Source organism: Sus scrofa, chromosome 15, assembly GCF_000003025.6.
Source record: "Sus scrofa isolate TJ Tabasco breed Duroc chromosome 15, Sscrofa11.1, whole genome shotgun sequence".
Classification (NCBI taxonomy): domain Eukaryota; kingdom Metazoa; phylum Chordata; class Mammalia; order Artiodactyla; family Suidae; genus Sus; species Sus scrofa.
Genome location: NC_010457.5, coordinates 137,323,804 through 137,339,277, shown reverse-complemented (window position 1 = coordinate 137,339,277; position 15,474 = coordinate 137,323,804). Strand labels below are relative to the sequence as shown.

Sequence of the window (15,474 nt, the reverse complement as noted above, 5' to 3'; positions counted from 1 at the left end):
ACTCTCATTGATTTTTTTTTTTTTCCCTTTTAGCTCCGCACCTGCAGCATATACAGAAATTCCCAGGCCAGGGGTTGAATTGGAGCTGCAGCTGCCAGCCTACACCACAGCCACAGCCACACCAGATCCAAGCCGAGTTTGCAACCTACACCACAGCTCATGGCAACAGCGGATCCTTAAGCCACTGCGTGAGGCTGGGGATGGAACCTGCATCCTTACAGACACTATGTTGGTGTCTTAACCAGCTGAGCCACAACGGGAACTCCTAACGCTCATTGATCTTAAGTATTTTATATTTTTGTAGCAACTGGGAATAGAAATTCTTTTAAAAGTGACATGACTCATATCCTGTAATAAACCATAACGGAAAAGAATATGAAAAAGAATACATATGAAGAACTGAATCACGTTGCCGTAGAGCAGAAATTAACACATTATGGAGCAACTATCCCTCAATAAAATAAAATTTTTAAAATGGCCCGACTTTAGGAATTTTTTTTTTTTGCATAATTACCTAGCACCCAGCAATTCACCACACTTCTTTTTTACCTAATAATTTAAAAAAAAAAATCCGTTTGGATTTTCTAAGGAAGGTGATGAGTTTGGGTCTTGGTTGGACTGAATTTGAAGGCAGAAAGCCTTGATGGAATATCCAACAGGTACTTAGGCACCAAAACTATGAACTGGTTTAAGGTGATGAAGCAGAAAAGGGGCTGAGGGAAGGAATCTTGAGAATCCTACAATTAGTGAATAAGAGGAGTGTCAGGAACAAGCCAAGACAGACAATGGGTAGTTAGAGAAACAGGAGATACAGGTGCCTCCTGGAAGCCACTCTTCAGAAGGCTGGCGTGGATATCAGTGGTAACCGGGGCAGATGGACCAAAGAGAACAGGGTGCAGAAAGCCTTTAATTTGCAACTAGTAAAACACTGGCTGTGGTGTTCCCTTGTTGCAATCCCACATTCAAGCAGTTTCAAGTGCACGTATAGTAAGTGGCAGATTACAGCCTGGGAGGGAGACAGAATCGAGGCGGCGGGGGCTGGCCGGAGATCTGTTCATCTGTCAACCTGTTTCTCGGGACGGAAGAGACTGGAGACTGGAGGCTGAAAATCGGGAGTGGAAGGAGAGGGAGGACAAGCAGTGCAGGCGTAGGCGGACCTCAGACTGAGGGATGGGGGGTGGGGGGGGTTATGGACCTTCAGGATTTGGCCTGATTCTGAGCTAAATGGAGATGAGAAAACCAAAGCGGCCAGGAGAGGACAGACAACAAGAAGCACAGGCCTGGTGCAGAGACTGTGGACCAAGGAGCTGAGGCAGGAGGAGGGGCAGGAGGAGCCGACACTGAAGGGCTTTGCCAGAGAGATGCCCCCCCCGCCCCTCTTTCCAGTACTGAGCGCAGGAGCACAGAGCCCGTCCACGGGGCTCCAGAAAGCCCAATAATTCTGACAGAGGGCAAAATCCACCCGCATTTAAAATAACTTCTAACTTATTTTATTCGGGAATTAAGTTCATCTCCGCAAGTGTCCAGGAACTTAAGTCCATAGCCATCTTGGGGGGAAAAAAAAAACCGTATCCACTATTCTACTCCATTCCTCAGAAGTGATCCGGAGCCCTAGGACCAGACTGGAGTCATCACAGAAACACCCCTCACATACGGTGACCGAGGAAACGGCCACACACACCTCCGATAAAGCATCTTTTAGGAAAACCCATTCCGTTTTCCATGAGCACGACACACTGCGGGTGACAACCAATTATTTCCCTGAGATTATTGCAAAACAATAAAAACAACTCAAATCCATTCCATATTTCTCAGTCATATAGGAGAAAGCTCTGAAAAGTCTCCCAAAGTCAACTCTAATGCAGAGAAAAAAGTATGTATATCCACTCTCAGAACAGGCCATTTAAAATACTTTTGATCGGAATGGATAGTGACGGGAAAACACGCTTTCCTTGCAACAACCGTATCCTCCAGGTAACAGAACACCCCACTGATGAGAAATACACGAAATGCTTCAGTGTATATTTCGGAACAGAAAATAAGGATTAGAAAGAATCAAAGCAGTACTTCATCCAGATACGCACCCACCTGCTTGGCTTTGGCCTCAGAACCCTTGCCTGTGAGTTTAACATTTGGGGACAGACAGAATGAGCCGTGAAAAAAAAAGACCCTTTACTCTGTGAGCTGAAAAACCCAGAAATCAGTCAGGCTACCAAGGTCAATACCAATACGGACACCAATCTGACTGACAAATGTCATTCAGAGAAAGGATGCGTGGGGAAACATGAGAGTGTCTCACCTGAATTTAAACAGTGCTCATCACAAATAGATTATTTGAGGGCACTTAAGATGCATTCAGAAGTTTGAAAAACCAGGCACTCGTGCTAAACAGCTTGACTTGAAGACAATCGGACTCAAAGACTGACCAAAATATCCAAAGTCAGCGATCTTCCAGCCGAAGGAACAGGAATTCTTGAAACATCATCCCTAAAATGATCTTTCACAGAAAATGAATTTTCTTAAAGGAAAACAGAGTCTGTAATACACATAAGCCCAGCCCTAAAAACATGCGCCACACCCTGAAATAAAGGTTTCCCCCGCTCTGCAGTTTAGCCCCTGAAATGCAGTGCAAAGAAAAGCCATCAACTCTTTAGCCTCCAGAAAAGTACCAGCTCATGGGTACCTTCTTTATCATTCATTCGTATGAACAGCTATCTTGACAGAAGCCTTTAGCATAGAACAAAAAAGCCTCACCTTTGAAAAATGAAGATTTCAGATGACCTTCAGGAGAAGTTTAAAGAAGAGCAAGGCACAGCATTCTGGAGAGACATGTTTGGCACAAGAGTGGAAATTCTGGAAGAACTGGAGATCAAATGGCACTCCCGACCACGTCATCTCGGAAGTACCAGCAGGGAGGTCATTAAAAGCACCTTTATACCGACAGCTCAGCGGGCAGCTCTGGCCCGCCTTTCACGACTGCCTTCATGGGAGAGCGTAGCTCCCTCAGCCCCTCGCAGGTTTTCCAAAGGCGTCTTCTGGCCAGTGGGTGTGGTTTTAGCTACTGAGATTATACGGAAGCCCCCTCCTCTTATCCCCACTTCTGCTGAGGCATTTGTATGAAATATGGGATTTGACTTGACGGGGAAATTCTAACATGAGTGGAGAGCAGGCTTTCTTGACCACGGAGCTAGGGACATTCGGGGTCAAATAATTCTGTGGGGGTGTCTGTCTCGGGCATCACAGGATAACCAGCAGCATCCCCCTACACACTAGGTACCAGCGGCCCTCTCCACCCCGCCTGTGTCAGCCGAAGGTGTCCCCGGACATCGCCACGTGTCCCCTGGGAGGCAAAAGGAACCCCACTGAGGACCCCGGTCTCAAGGCCTCGAGCCTTCATCCAAGGCCCCGCGTTGCAGAGGGACGATGGCCTATCAACTTCTACAGGCGAGGGGCCCCAGCAGACCCGCAGCTCAACCTGCGGAGAAGGAATGGCCAACACGGAAGCATCTCAGCACACTCCCTCGTGCCTTCGGCCCTCTTTTTTCCTGTTAAGAACTTAAAAGCAGGGCTGGGTGTGGTAGACAGAAAGATCCAGAAAGTCAGCACTGGACACTGAAGCGGAGTGGGGGTGGGGGGGTGGAGTTTGAGGCTGAGATTTCAGAGGTGGTGCAGTCACGCCAAGGCCAAGGGTGTGATGGCTGGAGGTGGGCGGGAAGGAAGCACTGGAAGTGAGAAGGTCACAGAACTGAGTCTGGCTTCCTGGACCCTGTGGGAGGGCCCCAGCCGAAAGGGGTGAGTGGTGGAGACCGAAACGGAGGGGCCGCCCGCAGCCCAGAAGCCCCCCACCTCCGAAGCAGAGGTCTGGGGGAGAAGCTGGCTGCAATCCCTGCTCTGCCTCTTGCTAGGCTGTAGCTTCAGGCAACGGCCTTGACCTCTTCGGCTTCCTGTGTCACAGGGCACACAGCCACCAGGCGGGCGGCAGATACACAGGGAGCCCAGGCGGGCACGAAGGGGTGTGGCCACGGGACCCCCGTGTGCTCCTCTAACGCACACAGGTTATTTTTCCTGCAGATGCGGAACCTGGAATCACAGCTTCCATGTTTAGAGAAGCTGTAAGTAGTGTCCTCAAGTCACTCAACTGGCTGGGATTAGGTTTAAAGCTTTAGTCAGCAGTTCTGAGCACAGAGCCTCCTGCCTGCAAGTTAGTTCAGAGTTTTGGCCTTCCCGCTCCCCCCAAAGCCAAGCTTTCGGCGCTCGGGGTCCTTAGGTAAGCGAATGATGCATGCGACCCGGTAAGAATGAAGGCAGGCAGACAAATGCTGGAAGGAAACCCAGTAAACAAAAGAGCTGCTCTATTGAAGTGATGGAACCGTGGGAACTGTGCTGCTTTTCCGAAAACCCTTAGGCAACAGTTTAAAGAACCCGAACGCTATTCAGGAGGCAGTAAAGGACCCACTGAAAGCAGCTGAACAGGGAGGCAGGATTTTGTTCGAACAAAGAAGGTGTAAGCTACACATAAGTTGAAAATCACTCTCATTATTCTTTTCCGAAAATTTCTTGGCTGGTCTTTTTTTTTTTTTTTTTTTTGGTCTTTTTGTCTTTTTAGGGCAACACCCATGGCATATGGAGGTTCCCAGGCTAGGGGTCTAATCGGAGCTACAGGTGCCGGCCTACACCACAGCCACAGCAACACCAGATCCGAGCTGCGTCTGTGACCTACACCACAGCTCATGGCAACACCGGATCCTTAACCCACTGAGCAAGGCCAGGAATTGAACCTGGGTCCTCATGGATGCTATTGGGGTTCGTTAACCACTGAGCCACGACAGGAACTCCCCTCTCTCCACTTTAAAATCTGATTATGTCCTTCAGAATATTGTTACAGCCTTCTTCATATAAATTCTTCCTATTTCTTTATTCCTAAAAGATATTTTGTTTTTGTTTTTAATTTTAATGATTTTTGTTTTTTCCATTATAGCTGGTTTACAGTGTTCTGTCAGATTTCTACTGTACAGCAAGGTGACCCAGTCACACATACATGTAAACATTCTTTTTTCTCACATTATCCTCCATCCTGCTCCATCACAAGTGACTAGATTCAGTTCCCAGTGCTGTACAGCGGGATCTCATTGCTCATCCATTCCAAAGGCAATAATTTGCATCTATTATAACCCCGAACTCCCAGTCCATCCCACTCCCCCCGCCCCTTGGCAACCACAAGTCTGTTCTCCAAGTCCATGAGTTTCTTTTCTGTGGAAAGGTTCATTTGTGCCATATATTAGATTCCAGAAATAAGTGACATCATATGGTATTTGTCTTTCTCTTTCTGACTTACTTCACTCAGGATGAGAGTCTCCAGTTTCATCCATGTTGCTGCAAATGGCATTATTATTATTTTTTATGGCTGAGTAGTATTCCATTGTGTATATACACTACATCTTCCTAATCCAGTCATCTGTCAATGGGTATTTGGGTTGTTTACATGTCTTGGCTATTATGAACAGGGCTGCAATGAACATACCAGTGCGTGCATATTTTTCAAGGAAAGTTTTGTCCAGATATATGCCCAGGAGCGGGATTGCTGGGTCATATGGTAGTTCTATATGTAGTTTTCTAAGGTACCTCCATACTGTTTTCCATAGTGGTTGTACCAGCTTATATTCCCACCAACAGTGCAGGAGGGTTCCCTTTTCTCCACACCCCCTCCAGCAATTGCTATTTATGGGCTTATTAATGATGGCCATTCTGACTGGTGTGAGGTGGTATCTCAAGGTAGTTTTGATTTGCATTTCTCTACTAATCAGGGATGTTGAGCATTTATTCATATGCTTGTTGGCCATCTGTACATCTTCCTTGGAGAAATGTCTATTTAGGTCTTTTGCCCATTTTTCAACTGGGTTGTTGGCCTTTTTGCTGTTGAGTTGTATAAGTTGTTTGTATATTTTAGAGATTAAGCCCTTGTCCGTTGCATCATTTGGAACTATTTTCTCCCATTCTGTACGTTGTCTTTTTGGTTTCCTCTGCTGTGCAAAAGCTTGTCAGTTTGATTAGGTCCCAATGTCTTATTTTTGCTTTTATTTCTGTTGCCTTGGGAGACTGACCTGAGAAAGCACTTGTAAGGCTGATGTCAGAGAATGTTTTGCCTCTGTTGTCTTCCAGGAGTTTGATGGTGTCTTGTCTTACATTTAAGTCTTTAGGCCACTAAATGCTATTTTGAATGGGATCTTATCTTCCTGCCATTATTTAAAAAATTATTGTGGGATAAGGGAACGGTACGGATTTTTGTTCACACCCTTGTAAACTATTTCACTGAACTCTCCGTTTTAGACTGATTTTTGAATTAGCTGCATATATAATCTTTAAGTAGTTACGCATTTTATCTCTTCCTTTTCAGTAGCGATACTGCTGATTTCTTCATCCCGTCTAAACACCAGATCATAACGGTACACGAGCCCTAGTCTGCCATCCCTTCTTCAACTGGATACTTTACAATTGCGAAAGTAATAAGGACAAGGCAGCTTGCGAGTCTGTGCTTGTGCTGTAATAATGCAGGACAGGACTCCAGCCTTATTAGAATTTAAATAACATCAAAGTTGCCTATAAAGTAAACTGGGACTCTGTTGTCAGCCGCCTGATCAAGCCTCTGAAAGGGAACAAAGCACACGTCTCAGAACCAGATACTCTTGCCTCAAGGCCGGAATGCAGTTTTGAGCAATGAAAGGCAAACAGGCAAAGCGACTTGAGGAAGGATTCGTACTGAAGCCAGTGAAAAGTTCATTATTACTGTGTCACCAAACGACTGTTCTCTGTGGGACGAGGCCCCTGGGAGGGATGACAGTGAGCTTCTGGGGCCAACACTGCCCAGGCGGAAGCTTGCTCTTGGCCCTGGGCCATTACGTCACCGCTTTCAAGGCCTCCTTTCCACATCTGTAACCCTGGAGGGACAGCGGCGTCTCGTTTACACAGCTCAAGAGGATTAATCGAGCTATTATTCGAGCTATTATTCGTAGCCAGCACTTAAATAAATAAAATGCAGTGCAGGCCCTTGGTCGGTAGGATGCACAGTGCTACAAAGTACTTCAAGGCCCACTTAACCCAAGTCTGCTGCAACCAGGCACCAGTTACCAAGGGATGTGGGAACTAACCTTTGCCCCGGACCCATCCCCCTTCCTCTTGCCTTCCGGCCCCTCCCACTGAGGCGTCTATCTCAGGCGGCATCTCTGTGGCTGGGAACCCACAGCCTGCAGGGTACGTCCTGGGGCAGGGGCAGAGGTGAGGGGCTGGCTATGAACCTGTTGAGCCCGCGGAACCAGGAGACTAACTGGGAGTCTAAGTCATGAGGCTGTACTGGGAGCAAACACATCACTTTTCTAGACCAAGCGGCCTGAACTTTGGGAGAGTTATTTTCTTTCAGAGACCCCAGCACTTCCTAGTTGAAAGTTCTGCTTGAGATGGCTGGACTTGAACTTCACAGGCCAGATGAGGAGGTATGGCAGTGTCTCCAAAGAAGAATATTAGGCAATCGCAGCTCGTGAACTTCTCTTTTTGGGTGGAGAGACTCTCCTTGAGTATAGATTTTTGAAAAAGAAGAAACTGTCCCCCAGCGAAGAAACTGGGAATCTTAAATGGAAAACATATTCCAAGTTTGCAGCTCAAATATTCTAGGACTATTTAAAATATGTCATACATTTAGAATAAAATGAAAGTGAACTATCGCTATCTTTTAGCATCTTTACCTGGGGAAGGTGGCAAAGGGGTGTAAGCAGTGAGTAGCAGAAATCAGGGAGAAACAGATACCCTTGGGAGGGATGGCCCAACCCCAGTGGCTGCCTCCTGGTGGCCACAGGTAAGTATTTTCAAGGGCTTGTGCTAGAGGTTTCATGTTGGCTAAATAGTAATATCAGATAACATAGTGATAAAAAAAGGACTTTAGCATCTTATCATTATGTTAATCCATATTAAATTTCTAATAATTCATCCTATATACAAAAGCCAATTCTCTCTTTTGTGGGTGGAAGCAACCCGAGTTAGATGACAGATGCGTGGATAAGTACAGTATAGAATGTTCCAGTCTCACACAAGGGACTACTGTCGGATCTTAAGAAGGAAGGAACCTCTGATACGTGTTGCGGTGTGGATGAAACCTTGAAAACACGCAAAGTGAAATAAGCCAGATCCAGGATGACGAATATCATGTGATTCCTCTTACTTGAGATACCTGGAGTTGTCAAATTTACAGAGACAGAAGAAGGTAGGTGCCAGGGGCTGGAGCGAAGAGAGGAACCGGGGAGTATGTGTTTGACGGATGCAGAGTTTCAGTGTGGGAGGAGGAGAGGAGGCTGGAGATGGAGGGTGGTGACGGTTAGACTTCATCTGACTGAACCGTACACTTAAAATGGTTAAGATGGTGAATTTTATGTTATATGTATTTTACCACAATTAAAACATAACGATTCAGAAAATCCAATTGACTCCATTTGTGCAGATTCCCAAGAAGAGGAAGTGGACAGTCAGTGTGGAATTTTCCCCAGAAACAGAAGTTAGACGGTGTGCGTTCCAGCGTCTCTGCGGGAGGCCAGCCCCCCCACCAAACAGATTCAGAAATCTGGGTGGAGGGACGTCTTGGTGTGTAAATCTCAGTTTTAAAACCATCTTCCTGCCCTGAGCTCTAACACTTAGAATTCTTGGAAATGGAGAGATTCAGGTCACCACAACCTTACGTGAAGTTTCGGGTGTCATCAGGAAAATAACAATCGGACTGGCAGGGTGGCCTTCTATGAGGCCAGTTGCTAATTCGATTTTTTTTCTTTGGGGGGCCACACCCACAGCGTATGGAAGTGCCCAGGCTAGGGTTCGAGTCGGGAGCTGCAGCCGCCCGCCTACACCACAGCCATGGCCACGCGGGATCTGAGCCACATCTGCGACCTACACCACAGCTTGAGGCGGTGCCGGATCCTTAACCTGCTGAGCGAGGTCAGGGGTTGGAATCCACATCCTCAGAGACAACATCCATGGGGTCCTTAACCCGCTGAGCCACTACGGGCACGTCAGCAAATTTAATTTTTTTTAAAGGAGAAAAGGAAGGCAGGCAGGCAAATGCTGCTTGCATGAAGTACATACACTTAGGCCATTTCACCATAAACTTTCAACAGAAAAGCAACACACAGTAGGAAGAATTTACGTTAATAAAATTCGTGGAGACACAAAGCGGAATGGTGGCGGGGGCTTGGGGGAAGGACACAGAGTGGGTGCGGGATGGGGGACAGAGATTCAGTTTGGAAAAGGGAAAAGGTGCAGAGAGGGGTGGTGGGATGGTTTCCCGACAATGTGACTGCTGCTCACCTGTACGCCCCGAAATGCTTAAATGGTAAATTTTACAGTATGTACATCTTACCACCAAAACGATATTTACGTTAAAAGTTTTTCATGGTAAGAAAATGGCCAAGTCCGCCTCAGGCTGTCTATTTTATGGCATCCTGTCCGGCTACAAAAATGGTGTTTCTGATGCATATGTAATAGAATGTGACACACTTATGACAATGTTGAATGCACACTCAATACACACACACACTCAGAGCACACACCAATAACATCAATGAAAAGATAAACAAGTAAAAAGACCCCAAGAAAATGAAAAAAAAAAAAAAAAAAAAGCCCCAGAGCCATGGCGGTCTTTATGTTACAATGAGAATACAGACAACTTTTTTAGTTCCTTCTACCTTCTGTGTTTTTTGATATTTCTTTTAAAGGAGGAAAATAATGCAGAGCTTCATTCTCCTCTGTAGTTTATTTGAAAAGAAAGGAAGAATGGAAAGAAAAACCTTTATGCTGTGTGTTCCTCGAGGCTTTTAAGCTAAAAGGAAAGGGCCATTAATTAGGCTGCGAACCACTTTCTGGTCTTTCCTATTTTTGCATCACAGATGCCCCTGGCAGGCTGGTGACGCCTGTGGCCGTTCTCAGAATGGTATGTTTCCTTTTCTCTTTTTACAGCTGCACCTGCAGCATATGGAAGTTCCCCGACTAGTGGTCAAATTGGAGCTGCAGCTGCCTGCTTACGCCACGGCCACAGCAACACTGGGTCCAAGCCAATCCTGCAACCCATGCCACAGCTTGGGGTAATGCTGGATCCTTAACCCACTGAGCGGGTCCAGGGATCCAACCCCACACCCTCACAGAGACAACGTTGGCACAATGGGAACTCCTCAGAATGGTATTTTTAAATGCTTATAACAAAGCATAAATTATTAAAATATGATAGAAATGTAATTCACTTGGGTCATCTGGTATTTATTTTGTTCTAGCATACCTGATTTGAATGCTTTTATTTGTTTGCAGGTGCTGGAAAGATTGTTTTAGAGATTGGATCCGGAGAAACTGAAGAAGGATCAAATTAAATATAAAAAAATATATATTATATTTATATATTTAAATATAAAAAATATATATTATATATATATTTAAATATAAAATTTATATATTTAAGTATATATAAAAAATTCAACTTAACCCCCCCAATTTCCTTTGAAATCTCTTTACAATGGAGATTATTCTGAAACCTACTATCAAAATATATTTTTAATTGTGATATAATGTATCAATCACAGCGTTAGCGAGAAAAAGAGGAAATGACCCCAGCTTTGTAAAGAGAAGTAATTTAATATGGGGGCCCACTAAACAGGTGTTGGGTGACTGAGTGGGCAAAGGCGGTTTGGGTCACACAGAGGTAGTAATCGGGGGAACAGCGAGGGCTGGGTTAGTGTACCCCAAAGGCTCAGAAGGCATGGAGCTCCAAGTCTCCAACGGGCATCCACGACCGTGGGCCGGAAAAACCCCAGGAAAGGAACCCGCCCCGGTGCCCGGGTGATGGGCGGTTGCCGGGTGATGCTCAGCGAAACAGGAAGCCGACGGGGAGGAGCAGGTCCCGGCTCCTTCCGCCGCCCCCCGGCCGCCCTCTAGGGGCGACGAGCTGCGCGGAGCCGCGGCCCCGGCGCGGGGAGAAGCGGCGTTTGCAGCGCGGAGGCAGAGGCAGGGGCTTGACGCCCGGCCCGCAGGCGGGCTTCCCCACTGAATGACGGGCGCCCGCATGGCCGTGGGCGTGTCTCCGGCGGTCCGGTGCCACCGAAAAGGGCCACGGGGGTAGGTGGCACTGGGCGGTGAGTGCTTGTCACACTGCTAAAGTTTTCGGCCTCCGTTCCTAACGCTGCTCTTTTTTCCGCCCCGGTTTCAGGGCTCCGTTGACATCGAACCAAAGGCCCTGGGAGGGTTACTGGACCCGAAGTGGAAAATCCTTCTGGGTCTTTCAGGGCGTCGAGTACAGTTCTTTTTTCCTCCTTAATTTTGGCTTTAAAAAGTCACATGATTGATCACATGATTGACCACTGGTCCCCGGTTTCTCGTCAAGGTTTGAAAGAGAAAATAATACTGATCAGGCAAATTCATGCCCCGGGTCACCTCGCACTTAACGGACACTGCCGACCATCCTGCAAACAGTAAACAGGAATTTTCGCATTTTATGGGTCATATTACACCTTTGTCTGAATGCCACAGAAAGTGAAGTCCACACACAGCTGTGCTCACGGCCCGGCCCCACCCCCGGGGGGCACGGAGGGGAGGGTCTCGCCATTCGACAGCCACCGCGTGGGTGGAGGGCGCACAGAGACCCCGCAGCTGCCGCTGTGACAGTGAGCACGGGCCCTCAGACCTCCGGGGCAAGACTGATGCCACATAACTGCACAATAAGTAATTAACTAAGTAATGAGGCGTGTGACACGTGCGGCCACATTAACTGGAAACACCCCCACACCCTGCCCGGGGAAGGGAATGCAGACAGACAACTCAGCCTTGTTTCTGAGGAAACAAGATGATTCCAGGGACGTGGGGAGGAGGAGGGCCCTCCTGTGAAGCCCATGGGCTCCCTGCCCTTGCCCCGTGGGCAAAGTGCAAGCTCCCAGAGGTCACCTGGACATCACCCTCCTAGGTGCCGCCTGGCGTCCTGCCACCAGACGGTGGCCTTTTCATCCCACGGGCCAGTGACAGAAGAGTCTGTTCTGCCTCCTGGTGGTGATTTCAAACCCGACACCAAATCTCCAGCTTTCTTCTGTTCCCTGAGATCATTTATAAAAACTGGAGCGTTTGTAATACAAGAGGGCCCGGCCCTCAGCTGAGGAACTTGGGCAACAAGCTCACCTATGTCAGCGTTTTATTTAACGTAGAAACGTCACCACTCTTCTGACTCACAGAGGCAATGTACACGCATTGATAAGTCTCATCATTTCTTTTTTTGGGTCACACCCAGGGCACTGGAAAGTTCCCAGGCCAAGGATCGAACCTGCACCACAGCAGTGACAACGCTGGATCCTTAACCTTCTGGCTCACCTGCTGGTTAGCTACTAGGGATCTCCAGTCTACTCCGCCCATAAACTCTAACAATTCCACCAACAGGGAAGGAATTTCATTAATGCCCTATGAAGTGAAAAACTGTAACTATTAAAAAGACACTGAAAGTCAGTATTTCGTGGTTTATCCACAGCAATCCTTGAAGACACAAGATGAATCACATTACAAGATTTGTTTAGAGCTTCAGACTAAGGGAAATATTTTAAAATATATATCATCTGTTCTTAGGTATTGGTAAGGTCTTATTTCAACATATGATAAAGTAGTTATTCTCTTAGAACAACCAGAATAATAAACTACATATAAAACGAACTTAAATTTAGGTCAATACTTTTGTTTAAAGGCAAGATAAAATTTGTGTTATGCGGGTGCGGAAAATGTTCTGCTTCCAGTCTGAACAATATGATCCTGACGGATACCTAAGAATTTTTAAATCTTTGATTTCTGTTCAATTTTTATTTTTGAGACATTAAATTTTCATTGAACACAAAATTCTCTCTTTGCTGAAGAACTAGATTTTCCATCTATACTGTAAGAGTCTCTATGTTCTCTATTGAATTTATTTATTTATTTATGTTTTGTCTTTTGTCTTTTTACGGCCACACCCACAGCATATGGAGGCTCCCGGGCTAGGGGTCCAGTCGGAGCCACAGCCACAGCAACGTGGGATCCAAGCCGCATCTGCAACCTACACCACAGCTCATGGCAATGCCAGATCCTTAACCCATTGAGTGAGGCCAGGGCTCGAACCTGCAACCTCATGGTTCCTAGTCAGATTTGTTCCCACTGCACCATGATGGGAACTCCTTTATTGAATTTAAAAAGTCACTGACAGGGAGTTCCCTTGCAGCACAATGGTTAAGTATCCAGTGTTGTCACTGCAGCAGCTGGGGTCATTGCTGTGGCACGGGTTCGATCCCTGGCCTGGGAACTTTCACGTGCCTCGGGCATGGCCCAAAATAAAACAAAATAAAATAAACTCATTAAGAATGGAGTTTTCCTGTGGTGCCGTAGGTTAAGGATCTGTTGTCGTCATTGCTGTGGCATGGGTTCGAGCCCTGACCCAGGAACTTTTGTATGCTGCAGGTGCAACCAAAAAAAAAAAAAAAAAGTCACTAACAAAATAAGAAATGAAGGGCCCGCCCCTTCCTCTGTCCACCTGTGACCACGTGTCCTGACACTGAGATGCTTGCTATGTGCTCCCGTGGACGTCCACAAACTGTGAGGACCTGATATAGTACCATCCGCATCATTTAGGGAAAGATGCAGAGAGCAGAAGGAGGAGGAGAAACTCTCAGCCTGGTGACTGTGAAAAAGCCTCGAGAAATTTGTTGCCAGCTTCCCATCACCTAACCAGCTTTCCCAGAGAGCTGTTCACAAGGGGAACACGCACATGCTTTGCACAGATACACAGAGAACAGGCGCTGACCGGGGCCCAGTCCCTGGCCCGCTTCTCCACGGGGACCACGGAAGTCGGGAGAAGGAGCCAGAAGCCGGTGGGTGCCTGCTGCGGCTGCTAAGCCCCAGCAGGGCCCTGGCCCCCCTGCCCTGGCTCCCTCCCCTGCCCCCAGCTCTTCCTGCTGCATGTCTCTGGGGTTGCCCTGAGAATGCAAAAGACTCCATAAGAATGTGGTCACTGGACGGTCCCCTTCTGACTGGAAAGTGTCTGCTGTCAGTGTCCAACAGCAAGAAAGACTCTATTCTGCGGGGCAACAAATTGGCTTTCGTGGGACCATTTGTTTTCCTCGAGACTAAGTGTCTCAGAGCCTGACTTGACGTGAGACGCCTCTGGCTCTCAGACCTGCACCTTCACGGCAGCTCAGGGTACGTGTGCGGCGCACATGGCCACGCAGTCCACGGCCAGCACCCTGCCGTGATGCAAGTTCCCTGCTCATCACCTGCATGGCGGGAGGCTGGTGCCAGCATAACGGCCACACGAACTGCAAGGGGTTCCCTTAGTTCAGAATCCCAGGACCCTTTATATTTTTATTTTTATTTGGCCACGGCTTACAGCAGCTCGATACGGGATCTCAGTCTCAGACCAGGGACTGAACCCAGCCCACAGCAGTGAGAGTGCTGAATCCTAACCACTAGACCACCAGGGAACTCCTCCCGGGGCCCCCTTTTAGATGCCATAGGCTGGTTCTCCCGTGTAAGACCTGAAGATACTGTACATCTCTTCAGAGAAAACAAGAGGGGTGGACGGGAACCTTCGACGGACAGGACTGGGGGCTGCCTCCCTCCACAGCCACAGGCCCGCCCCCCTCCCCCGTCCCCGTGCTCTGCTCACACCTCTGCTGGACACTCAAGGGGACACCACGTGCCCAATGTTATCAAAATGCCAGACATGCCTTACTTTGCTATGTCTCACGACAGCCCTACCAGGAGAAAGCTCTCGCTCTCGACTGAGGACGAGGAAACCAAGGCGGGGACTGGCTGAGCCACTTGCCAGGGTCCTGCAGCCGGCGGAGCAGGTGTGAGCACCGGCACACAGAGCCGCATGAACAAGGTCCCAGGACCCTCATCACAGGGTCCTCTGACCACCGCAGCCTGGGTCAGATGCTGCAGTGGCCCTTTTCGTGTGTGTCTCGTTGATGCCTCGACAGCCTGAAAGGTGGGTATTGTTATTCCTGCGCACGACTGTGGAGACCTCGGCCCGGGGTTGAGTGATGTGCTCCAGTTGACACAGGTTCAGGACTGGCCAAGCCCCAGGAGCTCAGCTGGGCTGCCCTCCCCCAGGGTCCTGGCTCCTTCCTGCCCCATCCCAGCCTCCATCGGACGGCCTCCATCTCCTTAGAAGCACAGCTGGAAGGGGCCTCCAGACATGATCTGGCCTGGTCCCTGCTCCGAGAAGATGTCCTTAGTCCAGCCCCCCCACCCCACAGTGCCCGAGGTGGTGAGATCCTGGGCCAGGGATCAAACCCCCACCAAAGCAGTGACCTGAGCCGCTGTAGTGACAACGCTGGATCCTTAACCCGCTGCGCCACAAGAGAACCCCGCATTATTTCAGTCTTGGCGAGTGACCTGTCCAAGGTCACGTGGGCAAAGCGGCCACACCTAGAACAGAGCGACCTCCGT

The 15,474-nt window shown here is 48.2% G+C and overlaps 1 protein-coding gene across 34 annotated transcripts in view; it reads right to left on the bottom strand.

Annotated features, from left to right (window-relative positions):
• LRRFIP1 (LRR binding FLII interacting protein 1) overlaps positions 1–15,474 on the bottom strand; it is a 156,122-nt gene that overhangs the window by 100,106 nt on the left and 40,542 nt on the right. The window contains exon 1 of one of the 34 annotated variants that reach the window (XM_021075499.1): positions 2,755–2,839. The exons of 32 other annotated variants lie outside the window; for them this stretch is intronic. The gene's annotated coding sequence lies outside the window, so the exon portion shown is untranslated. Of the gene's footprint in view, positions 1–2,754; positions 2,840–15,474 lie in introns of those variants that run through there. One more of the 34 variants, XM_021075500.1, reaches the window with a different exon arrangement.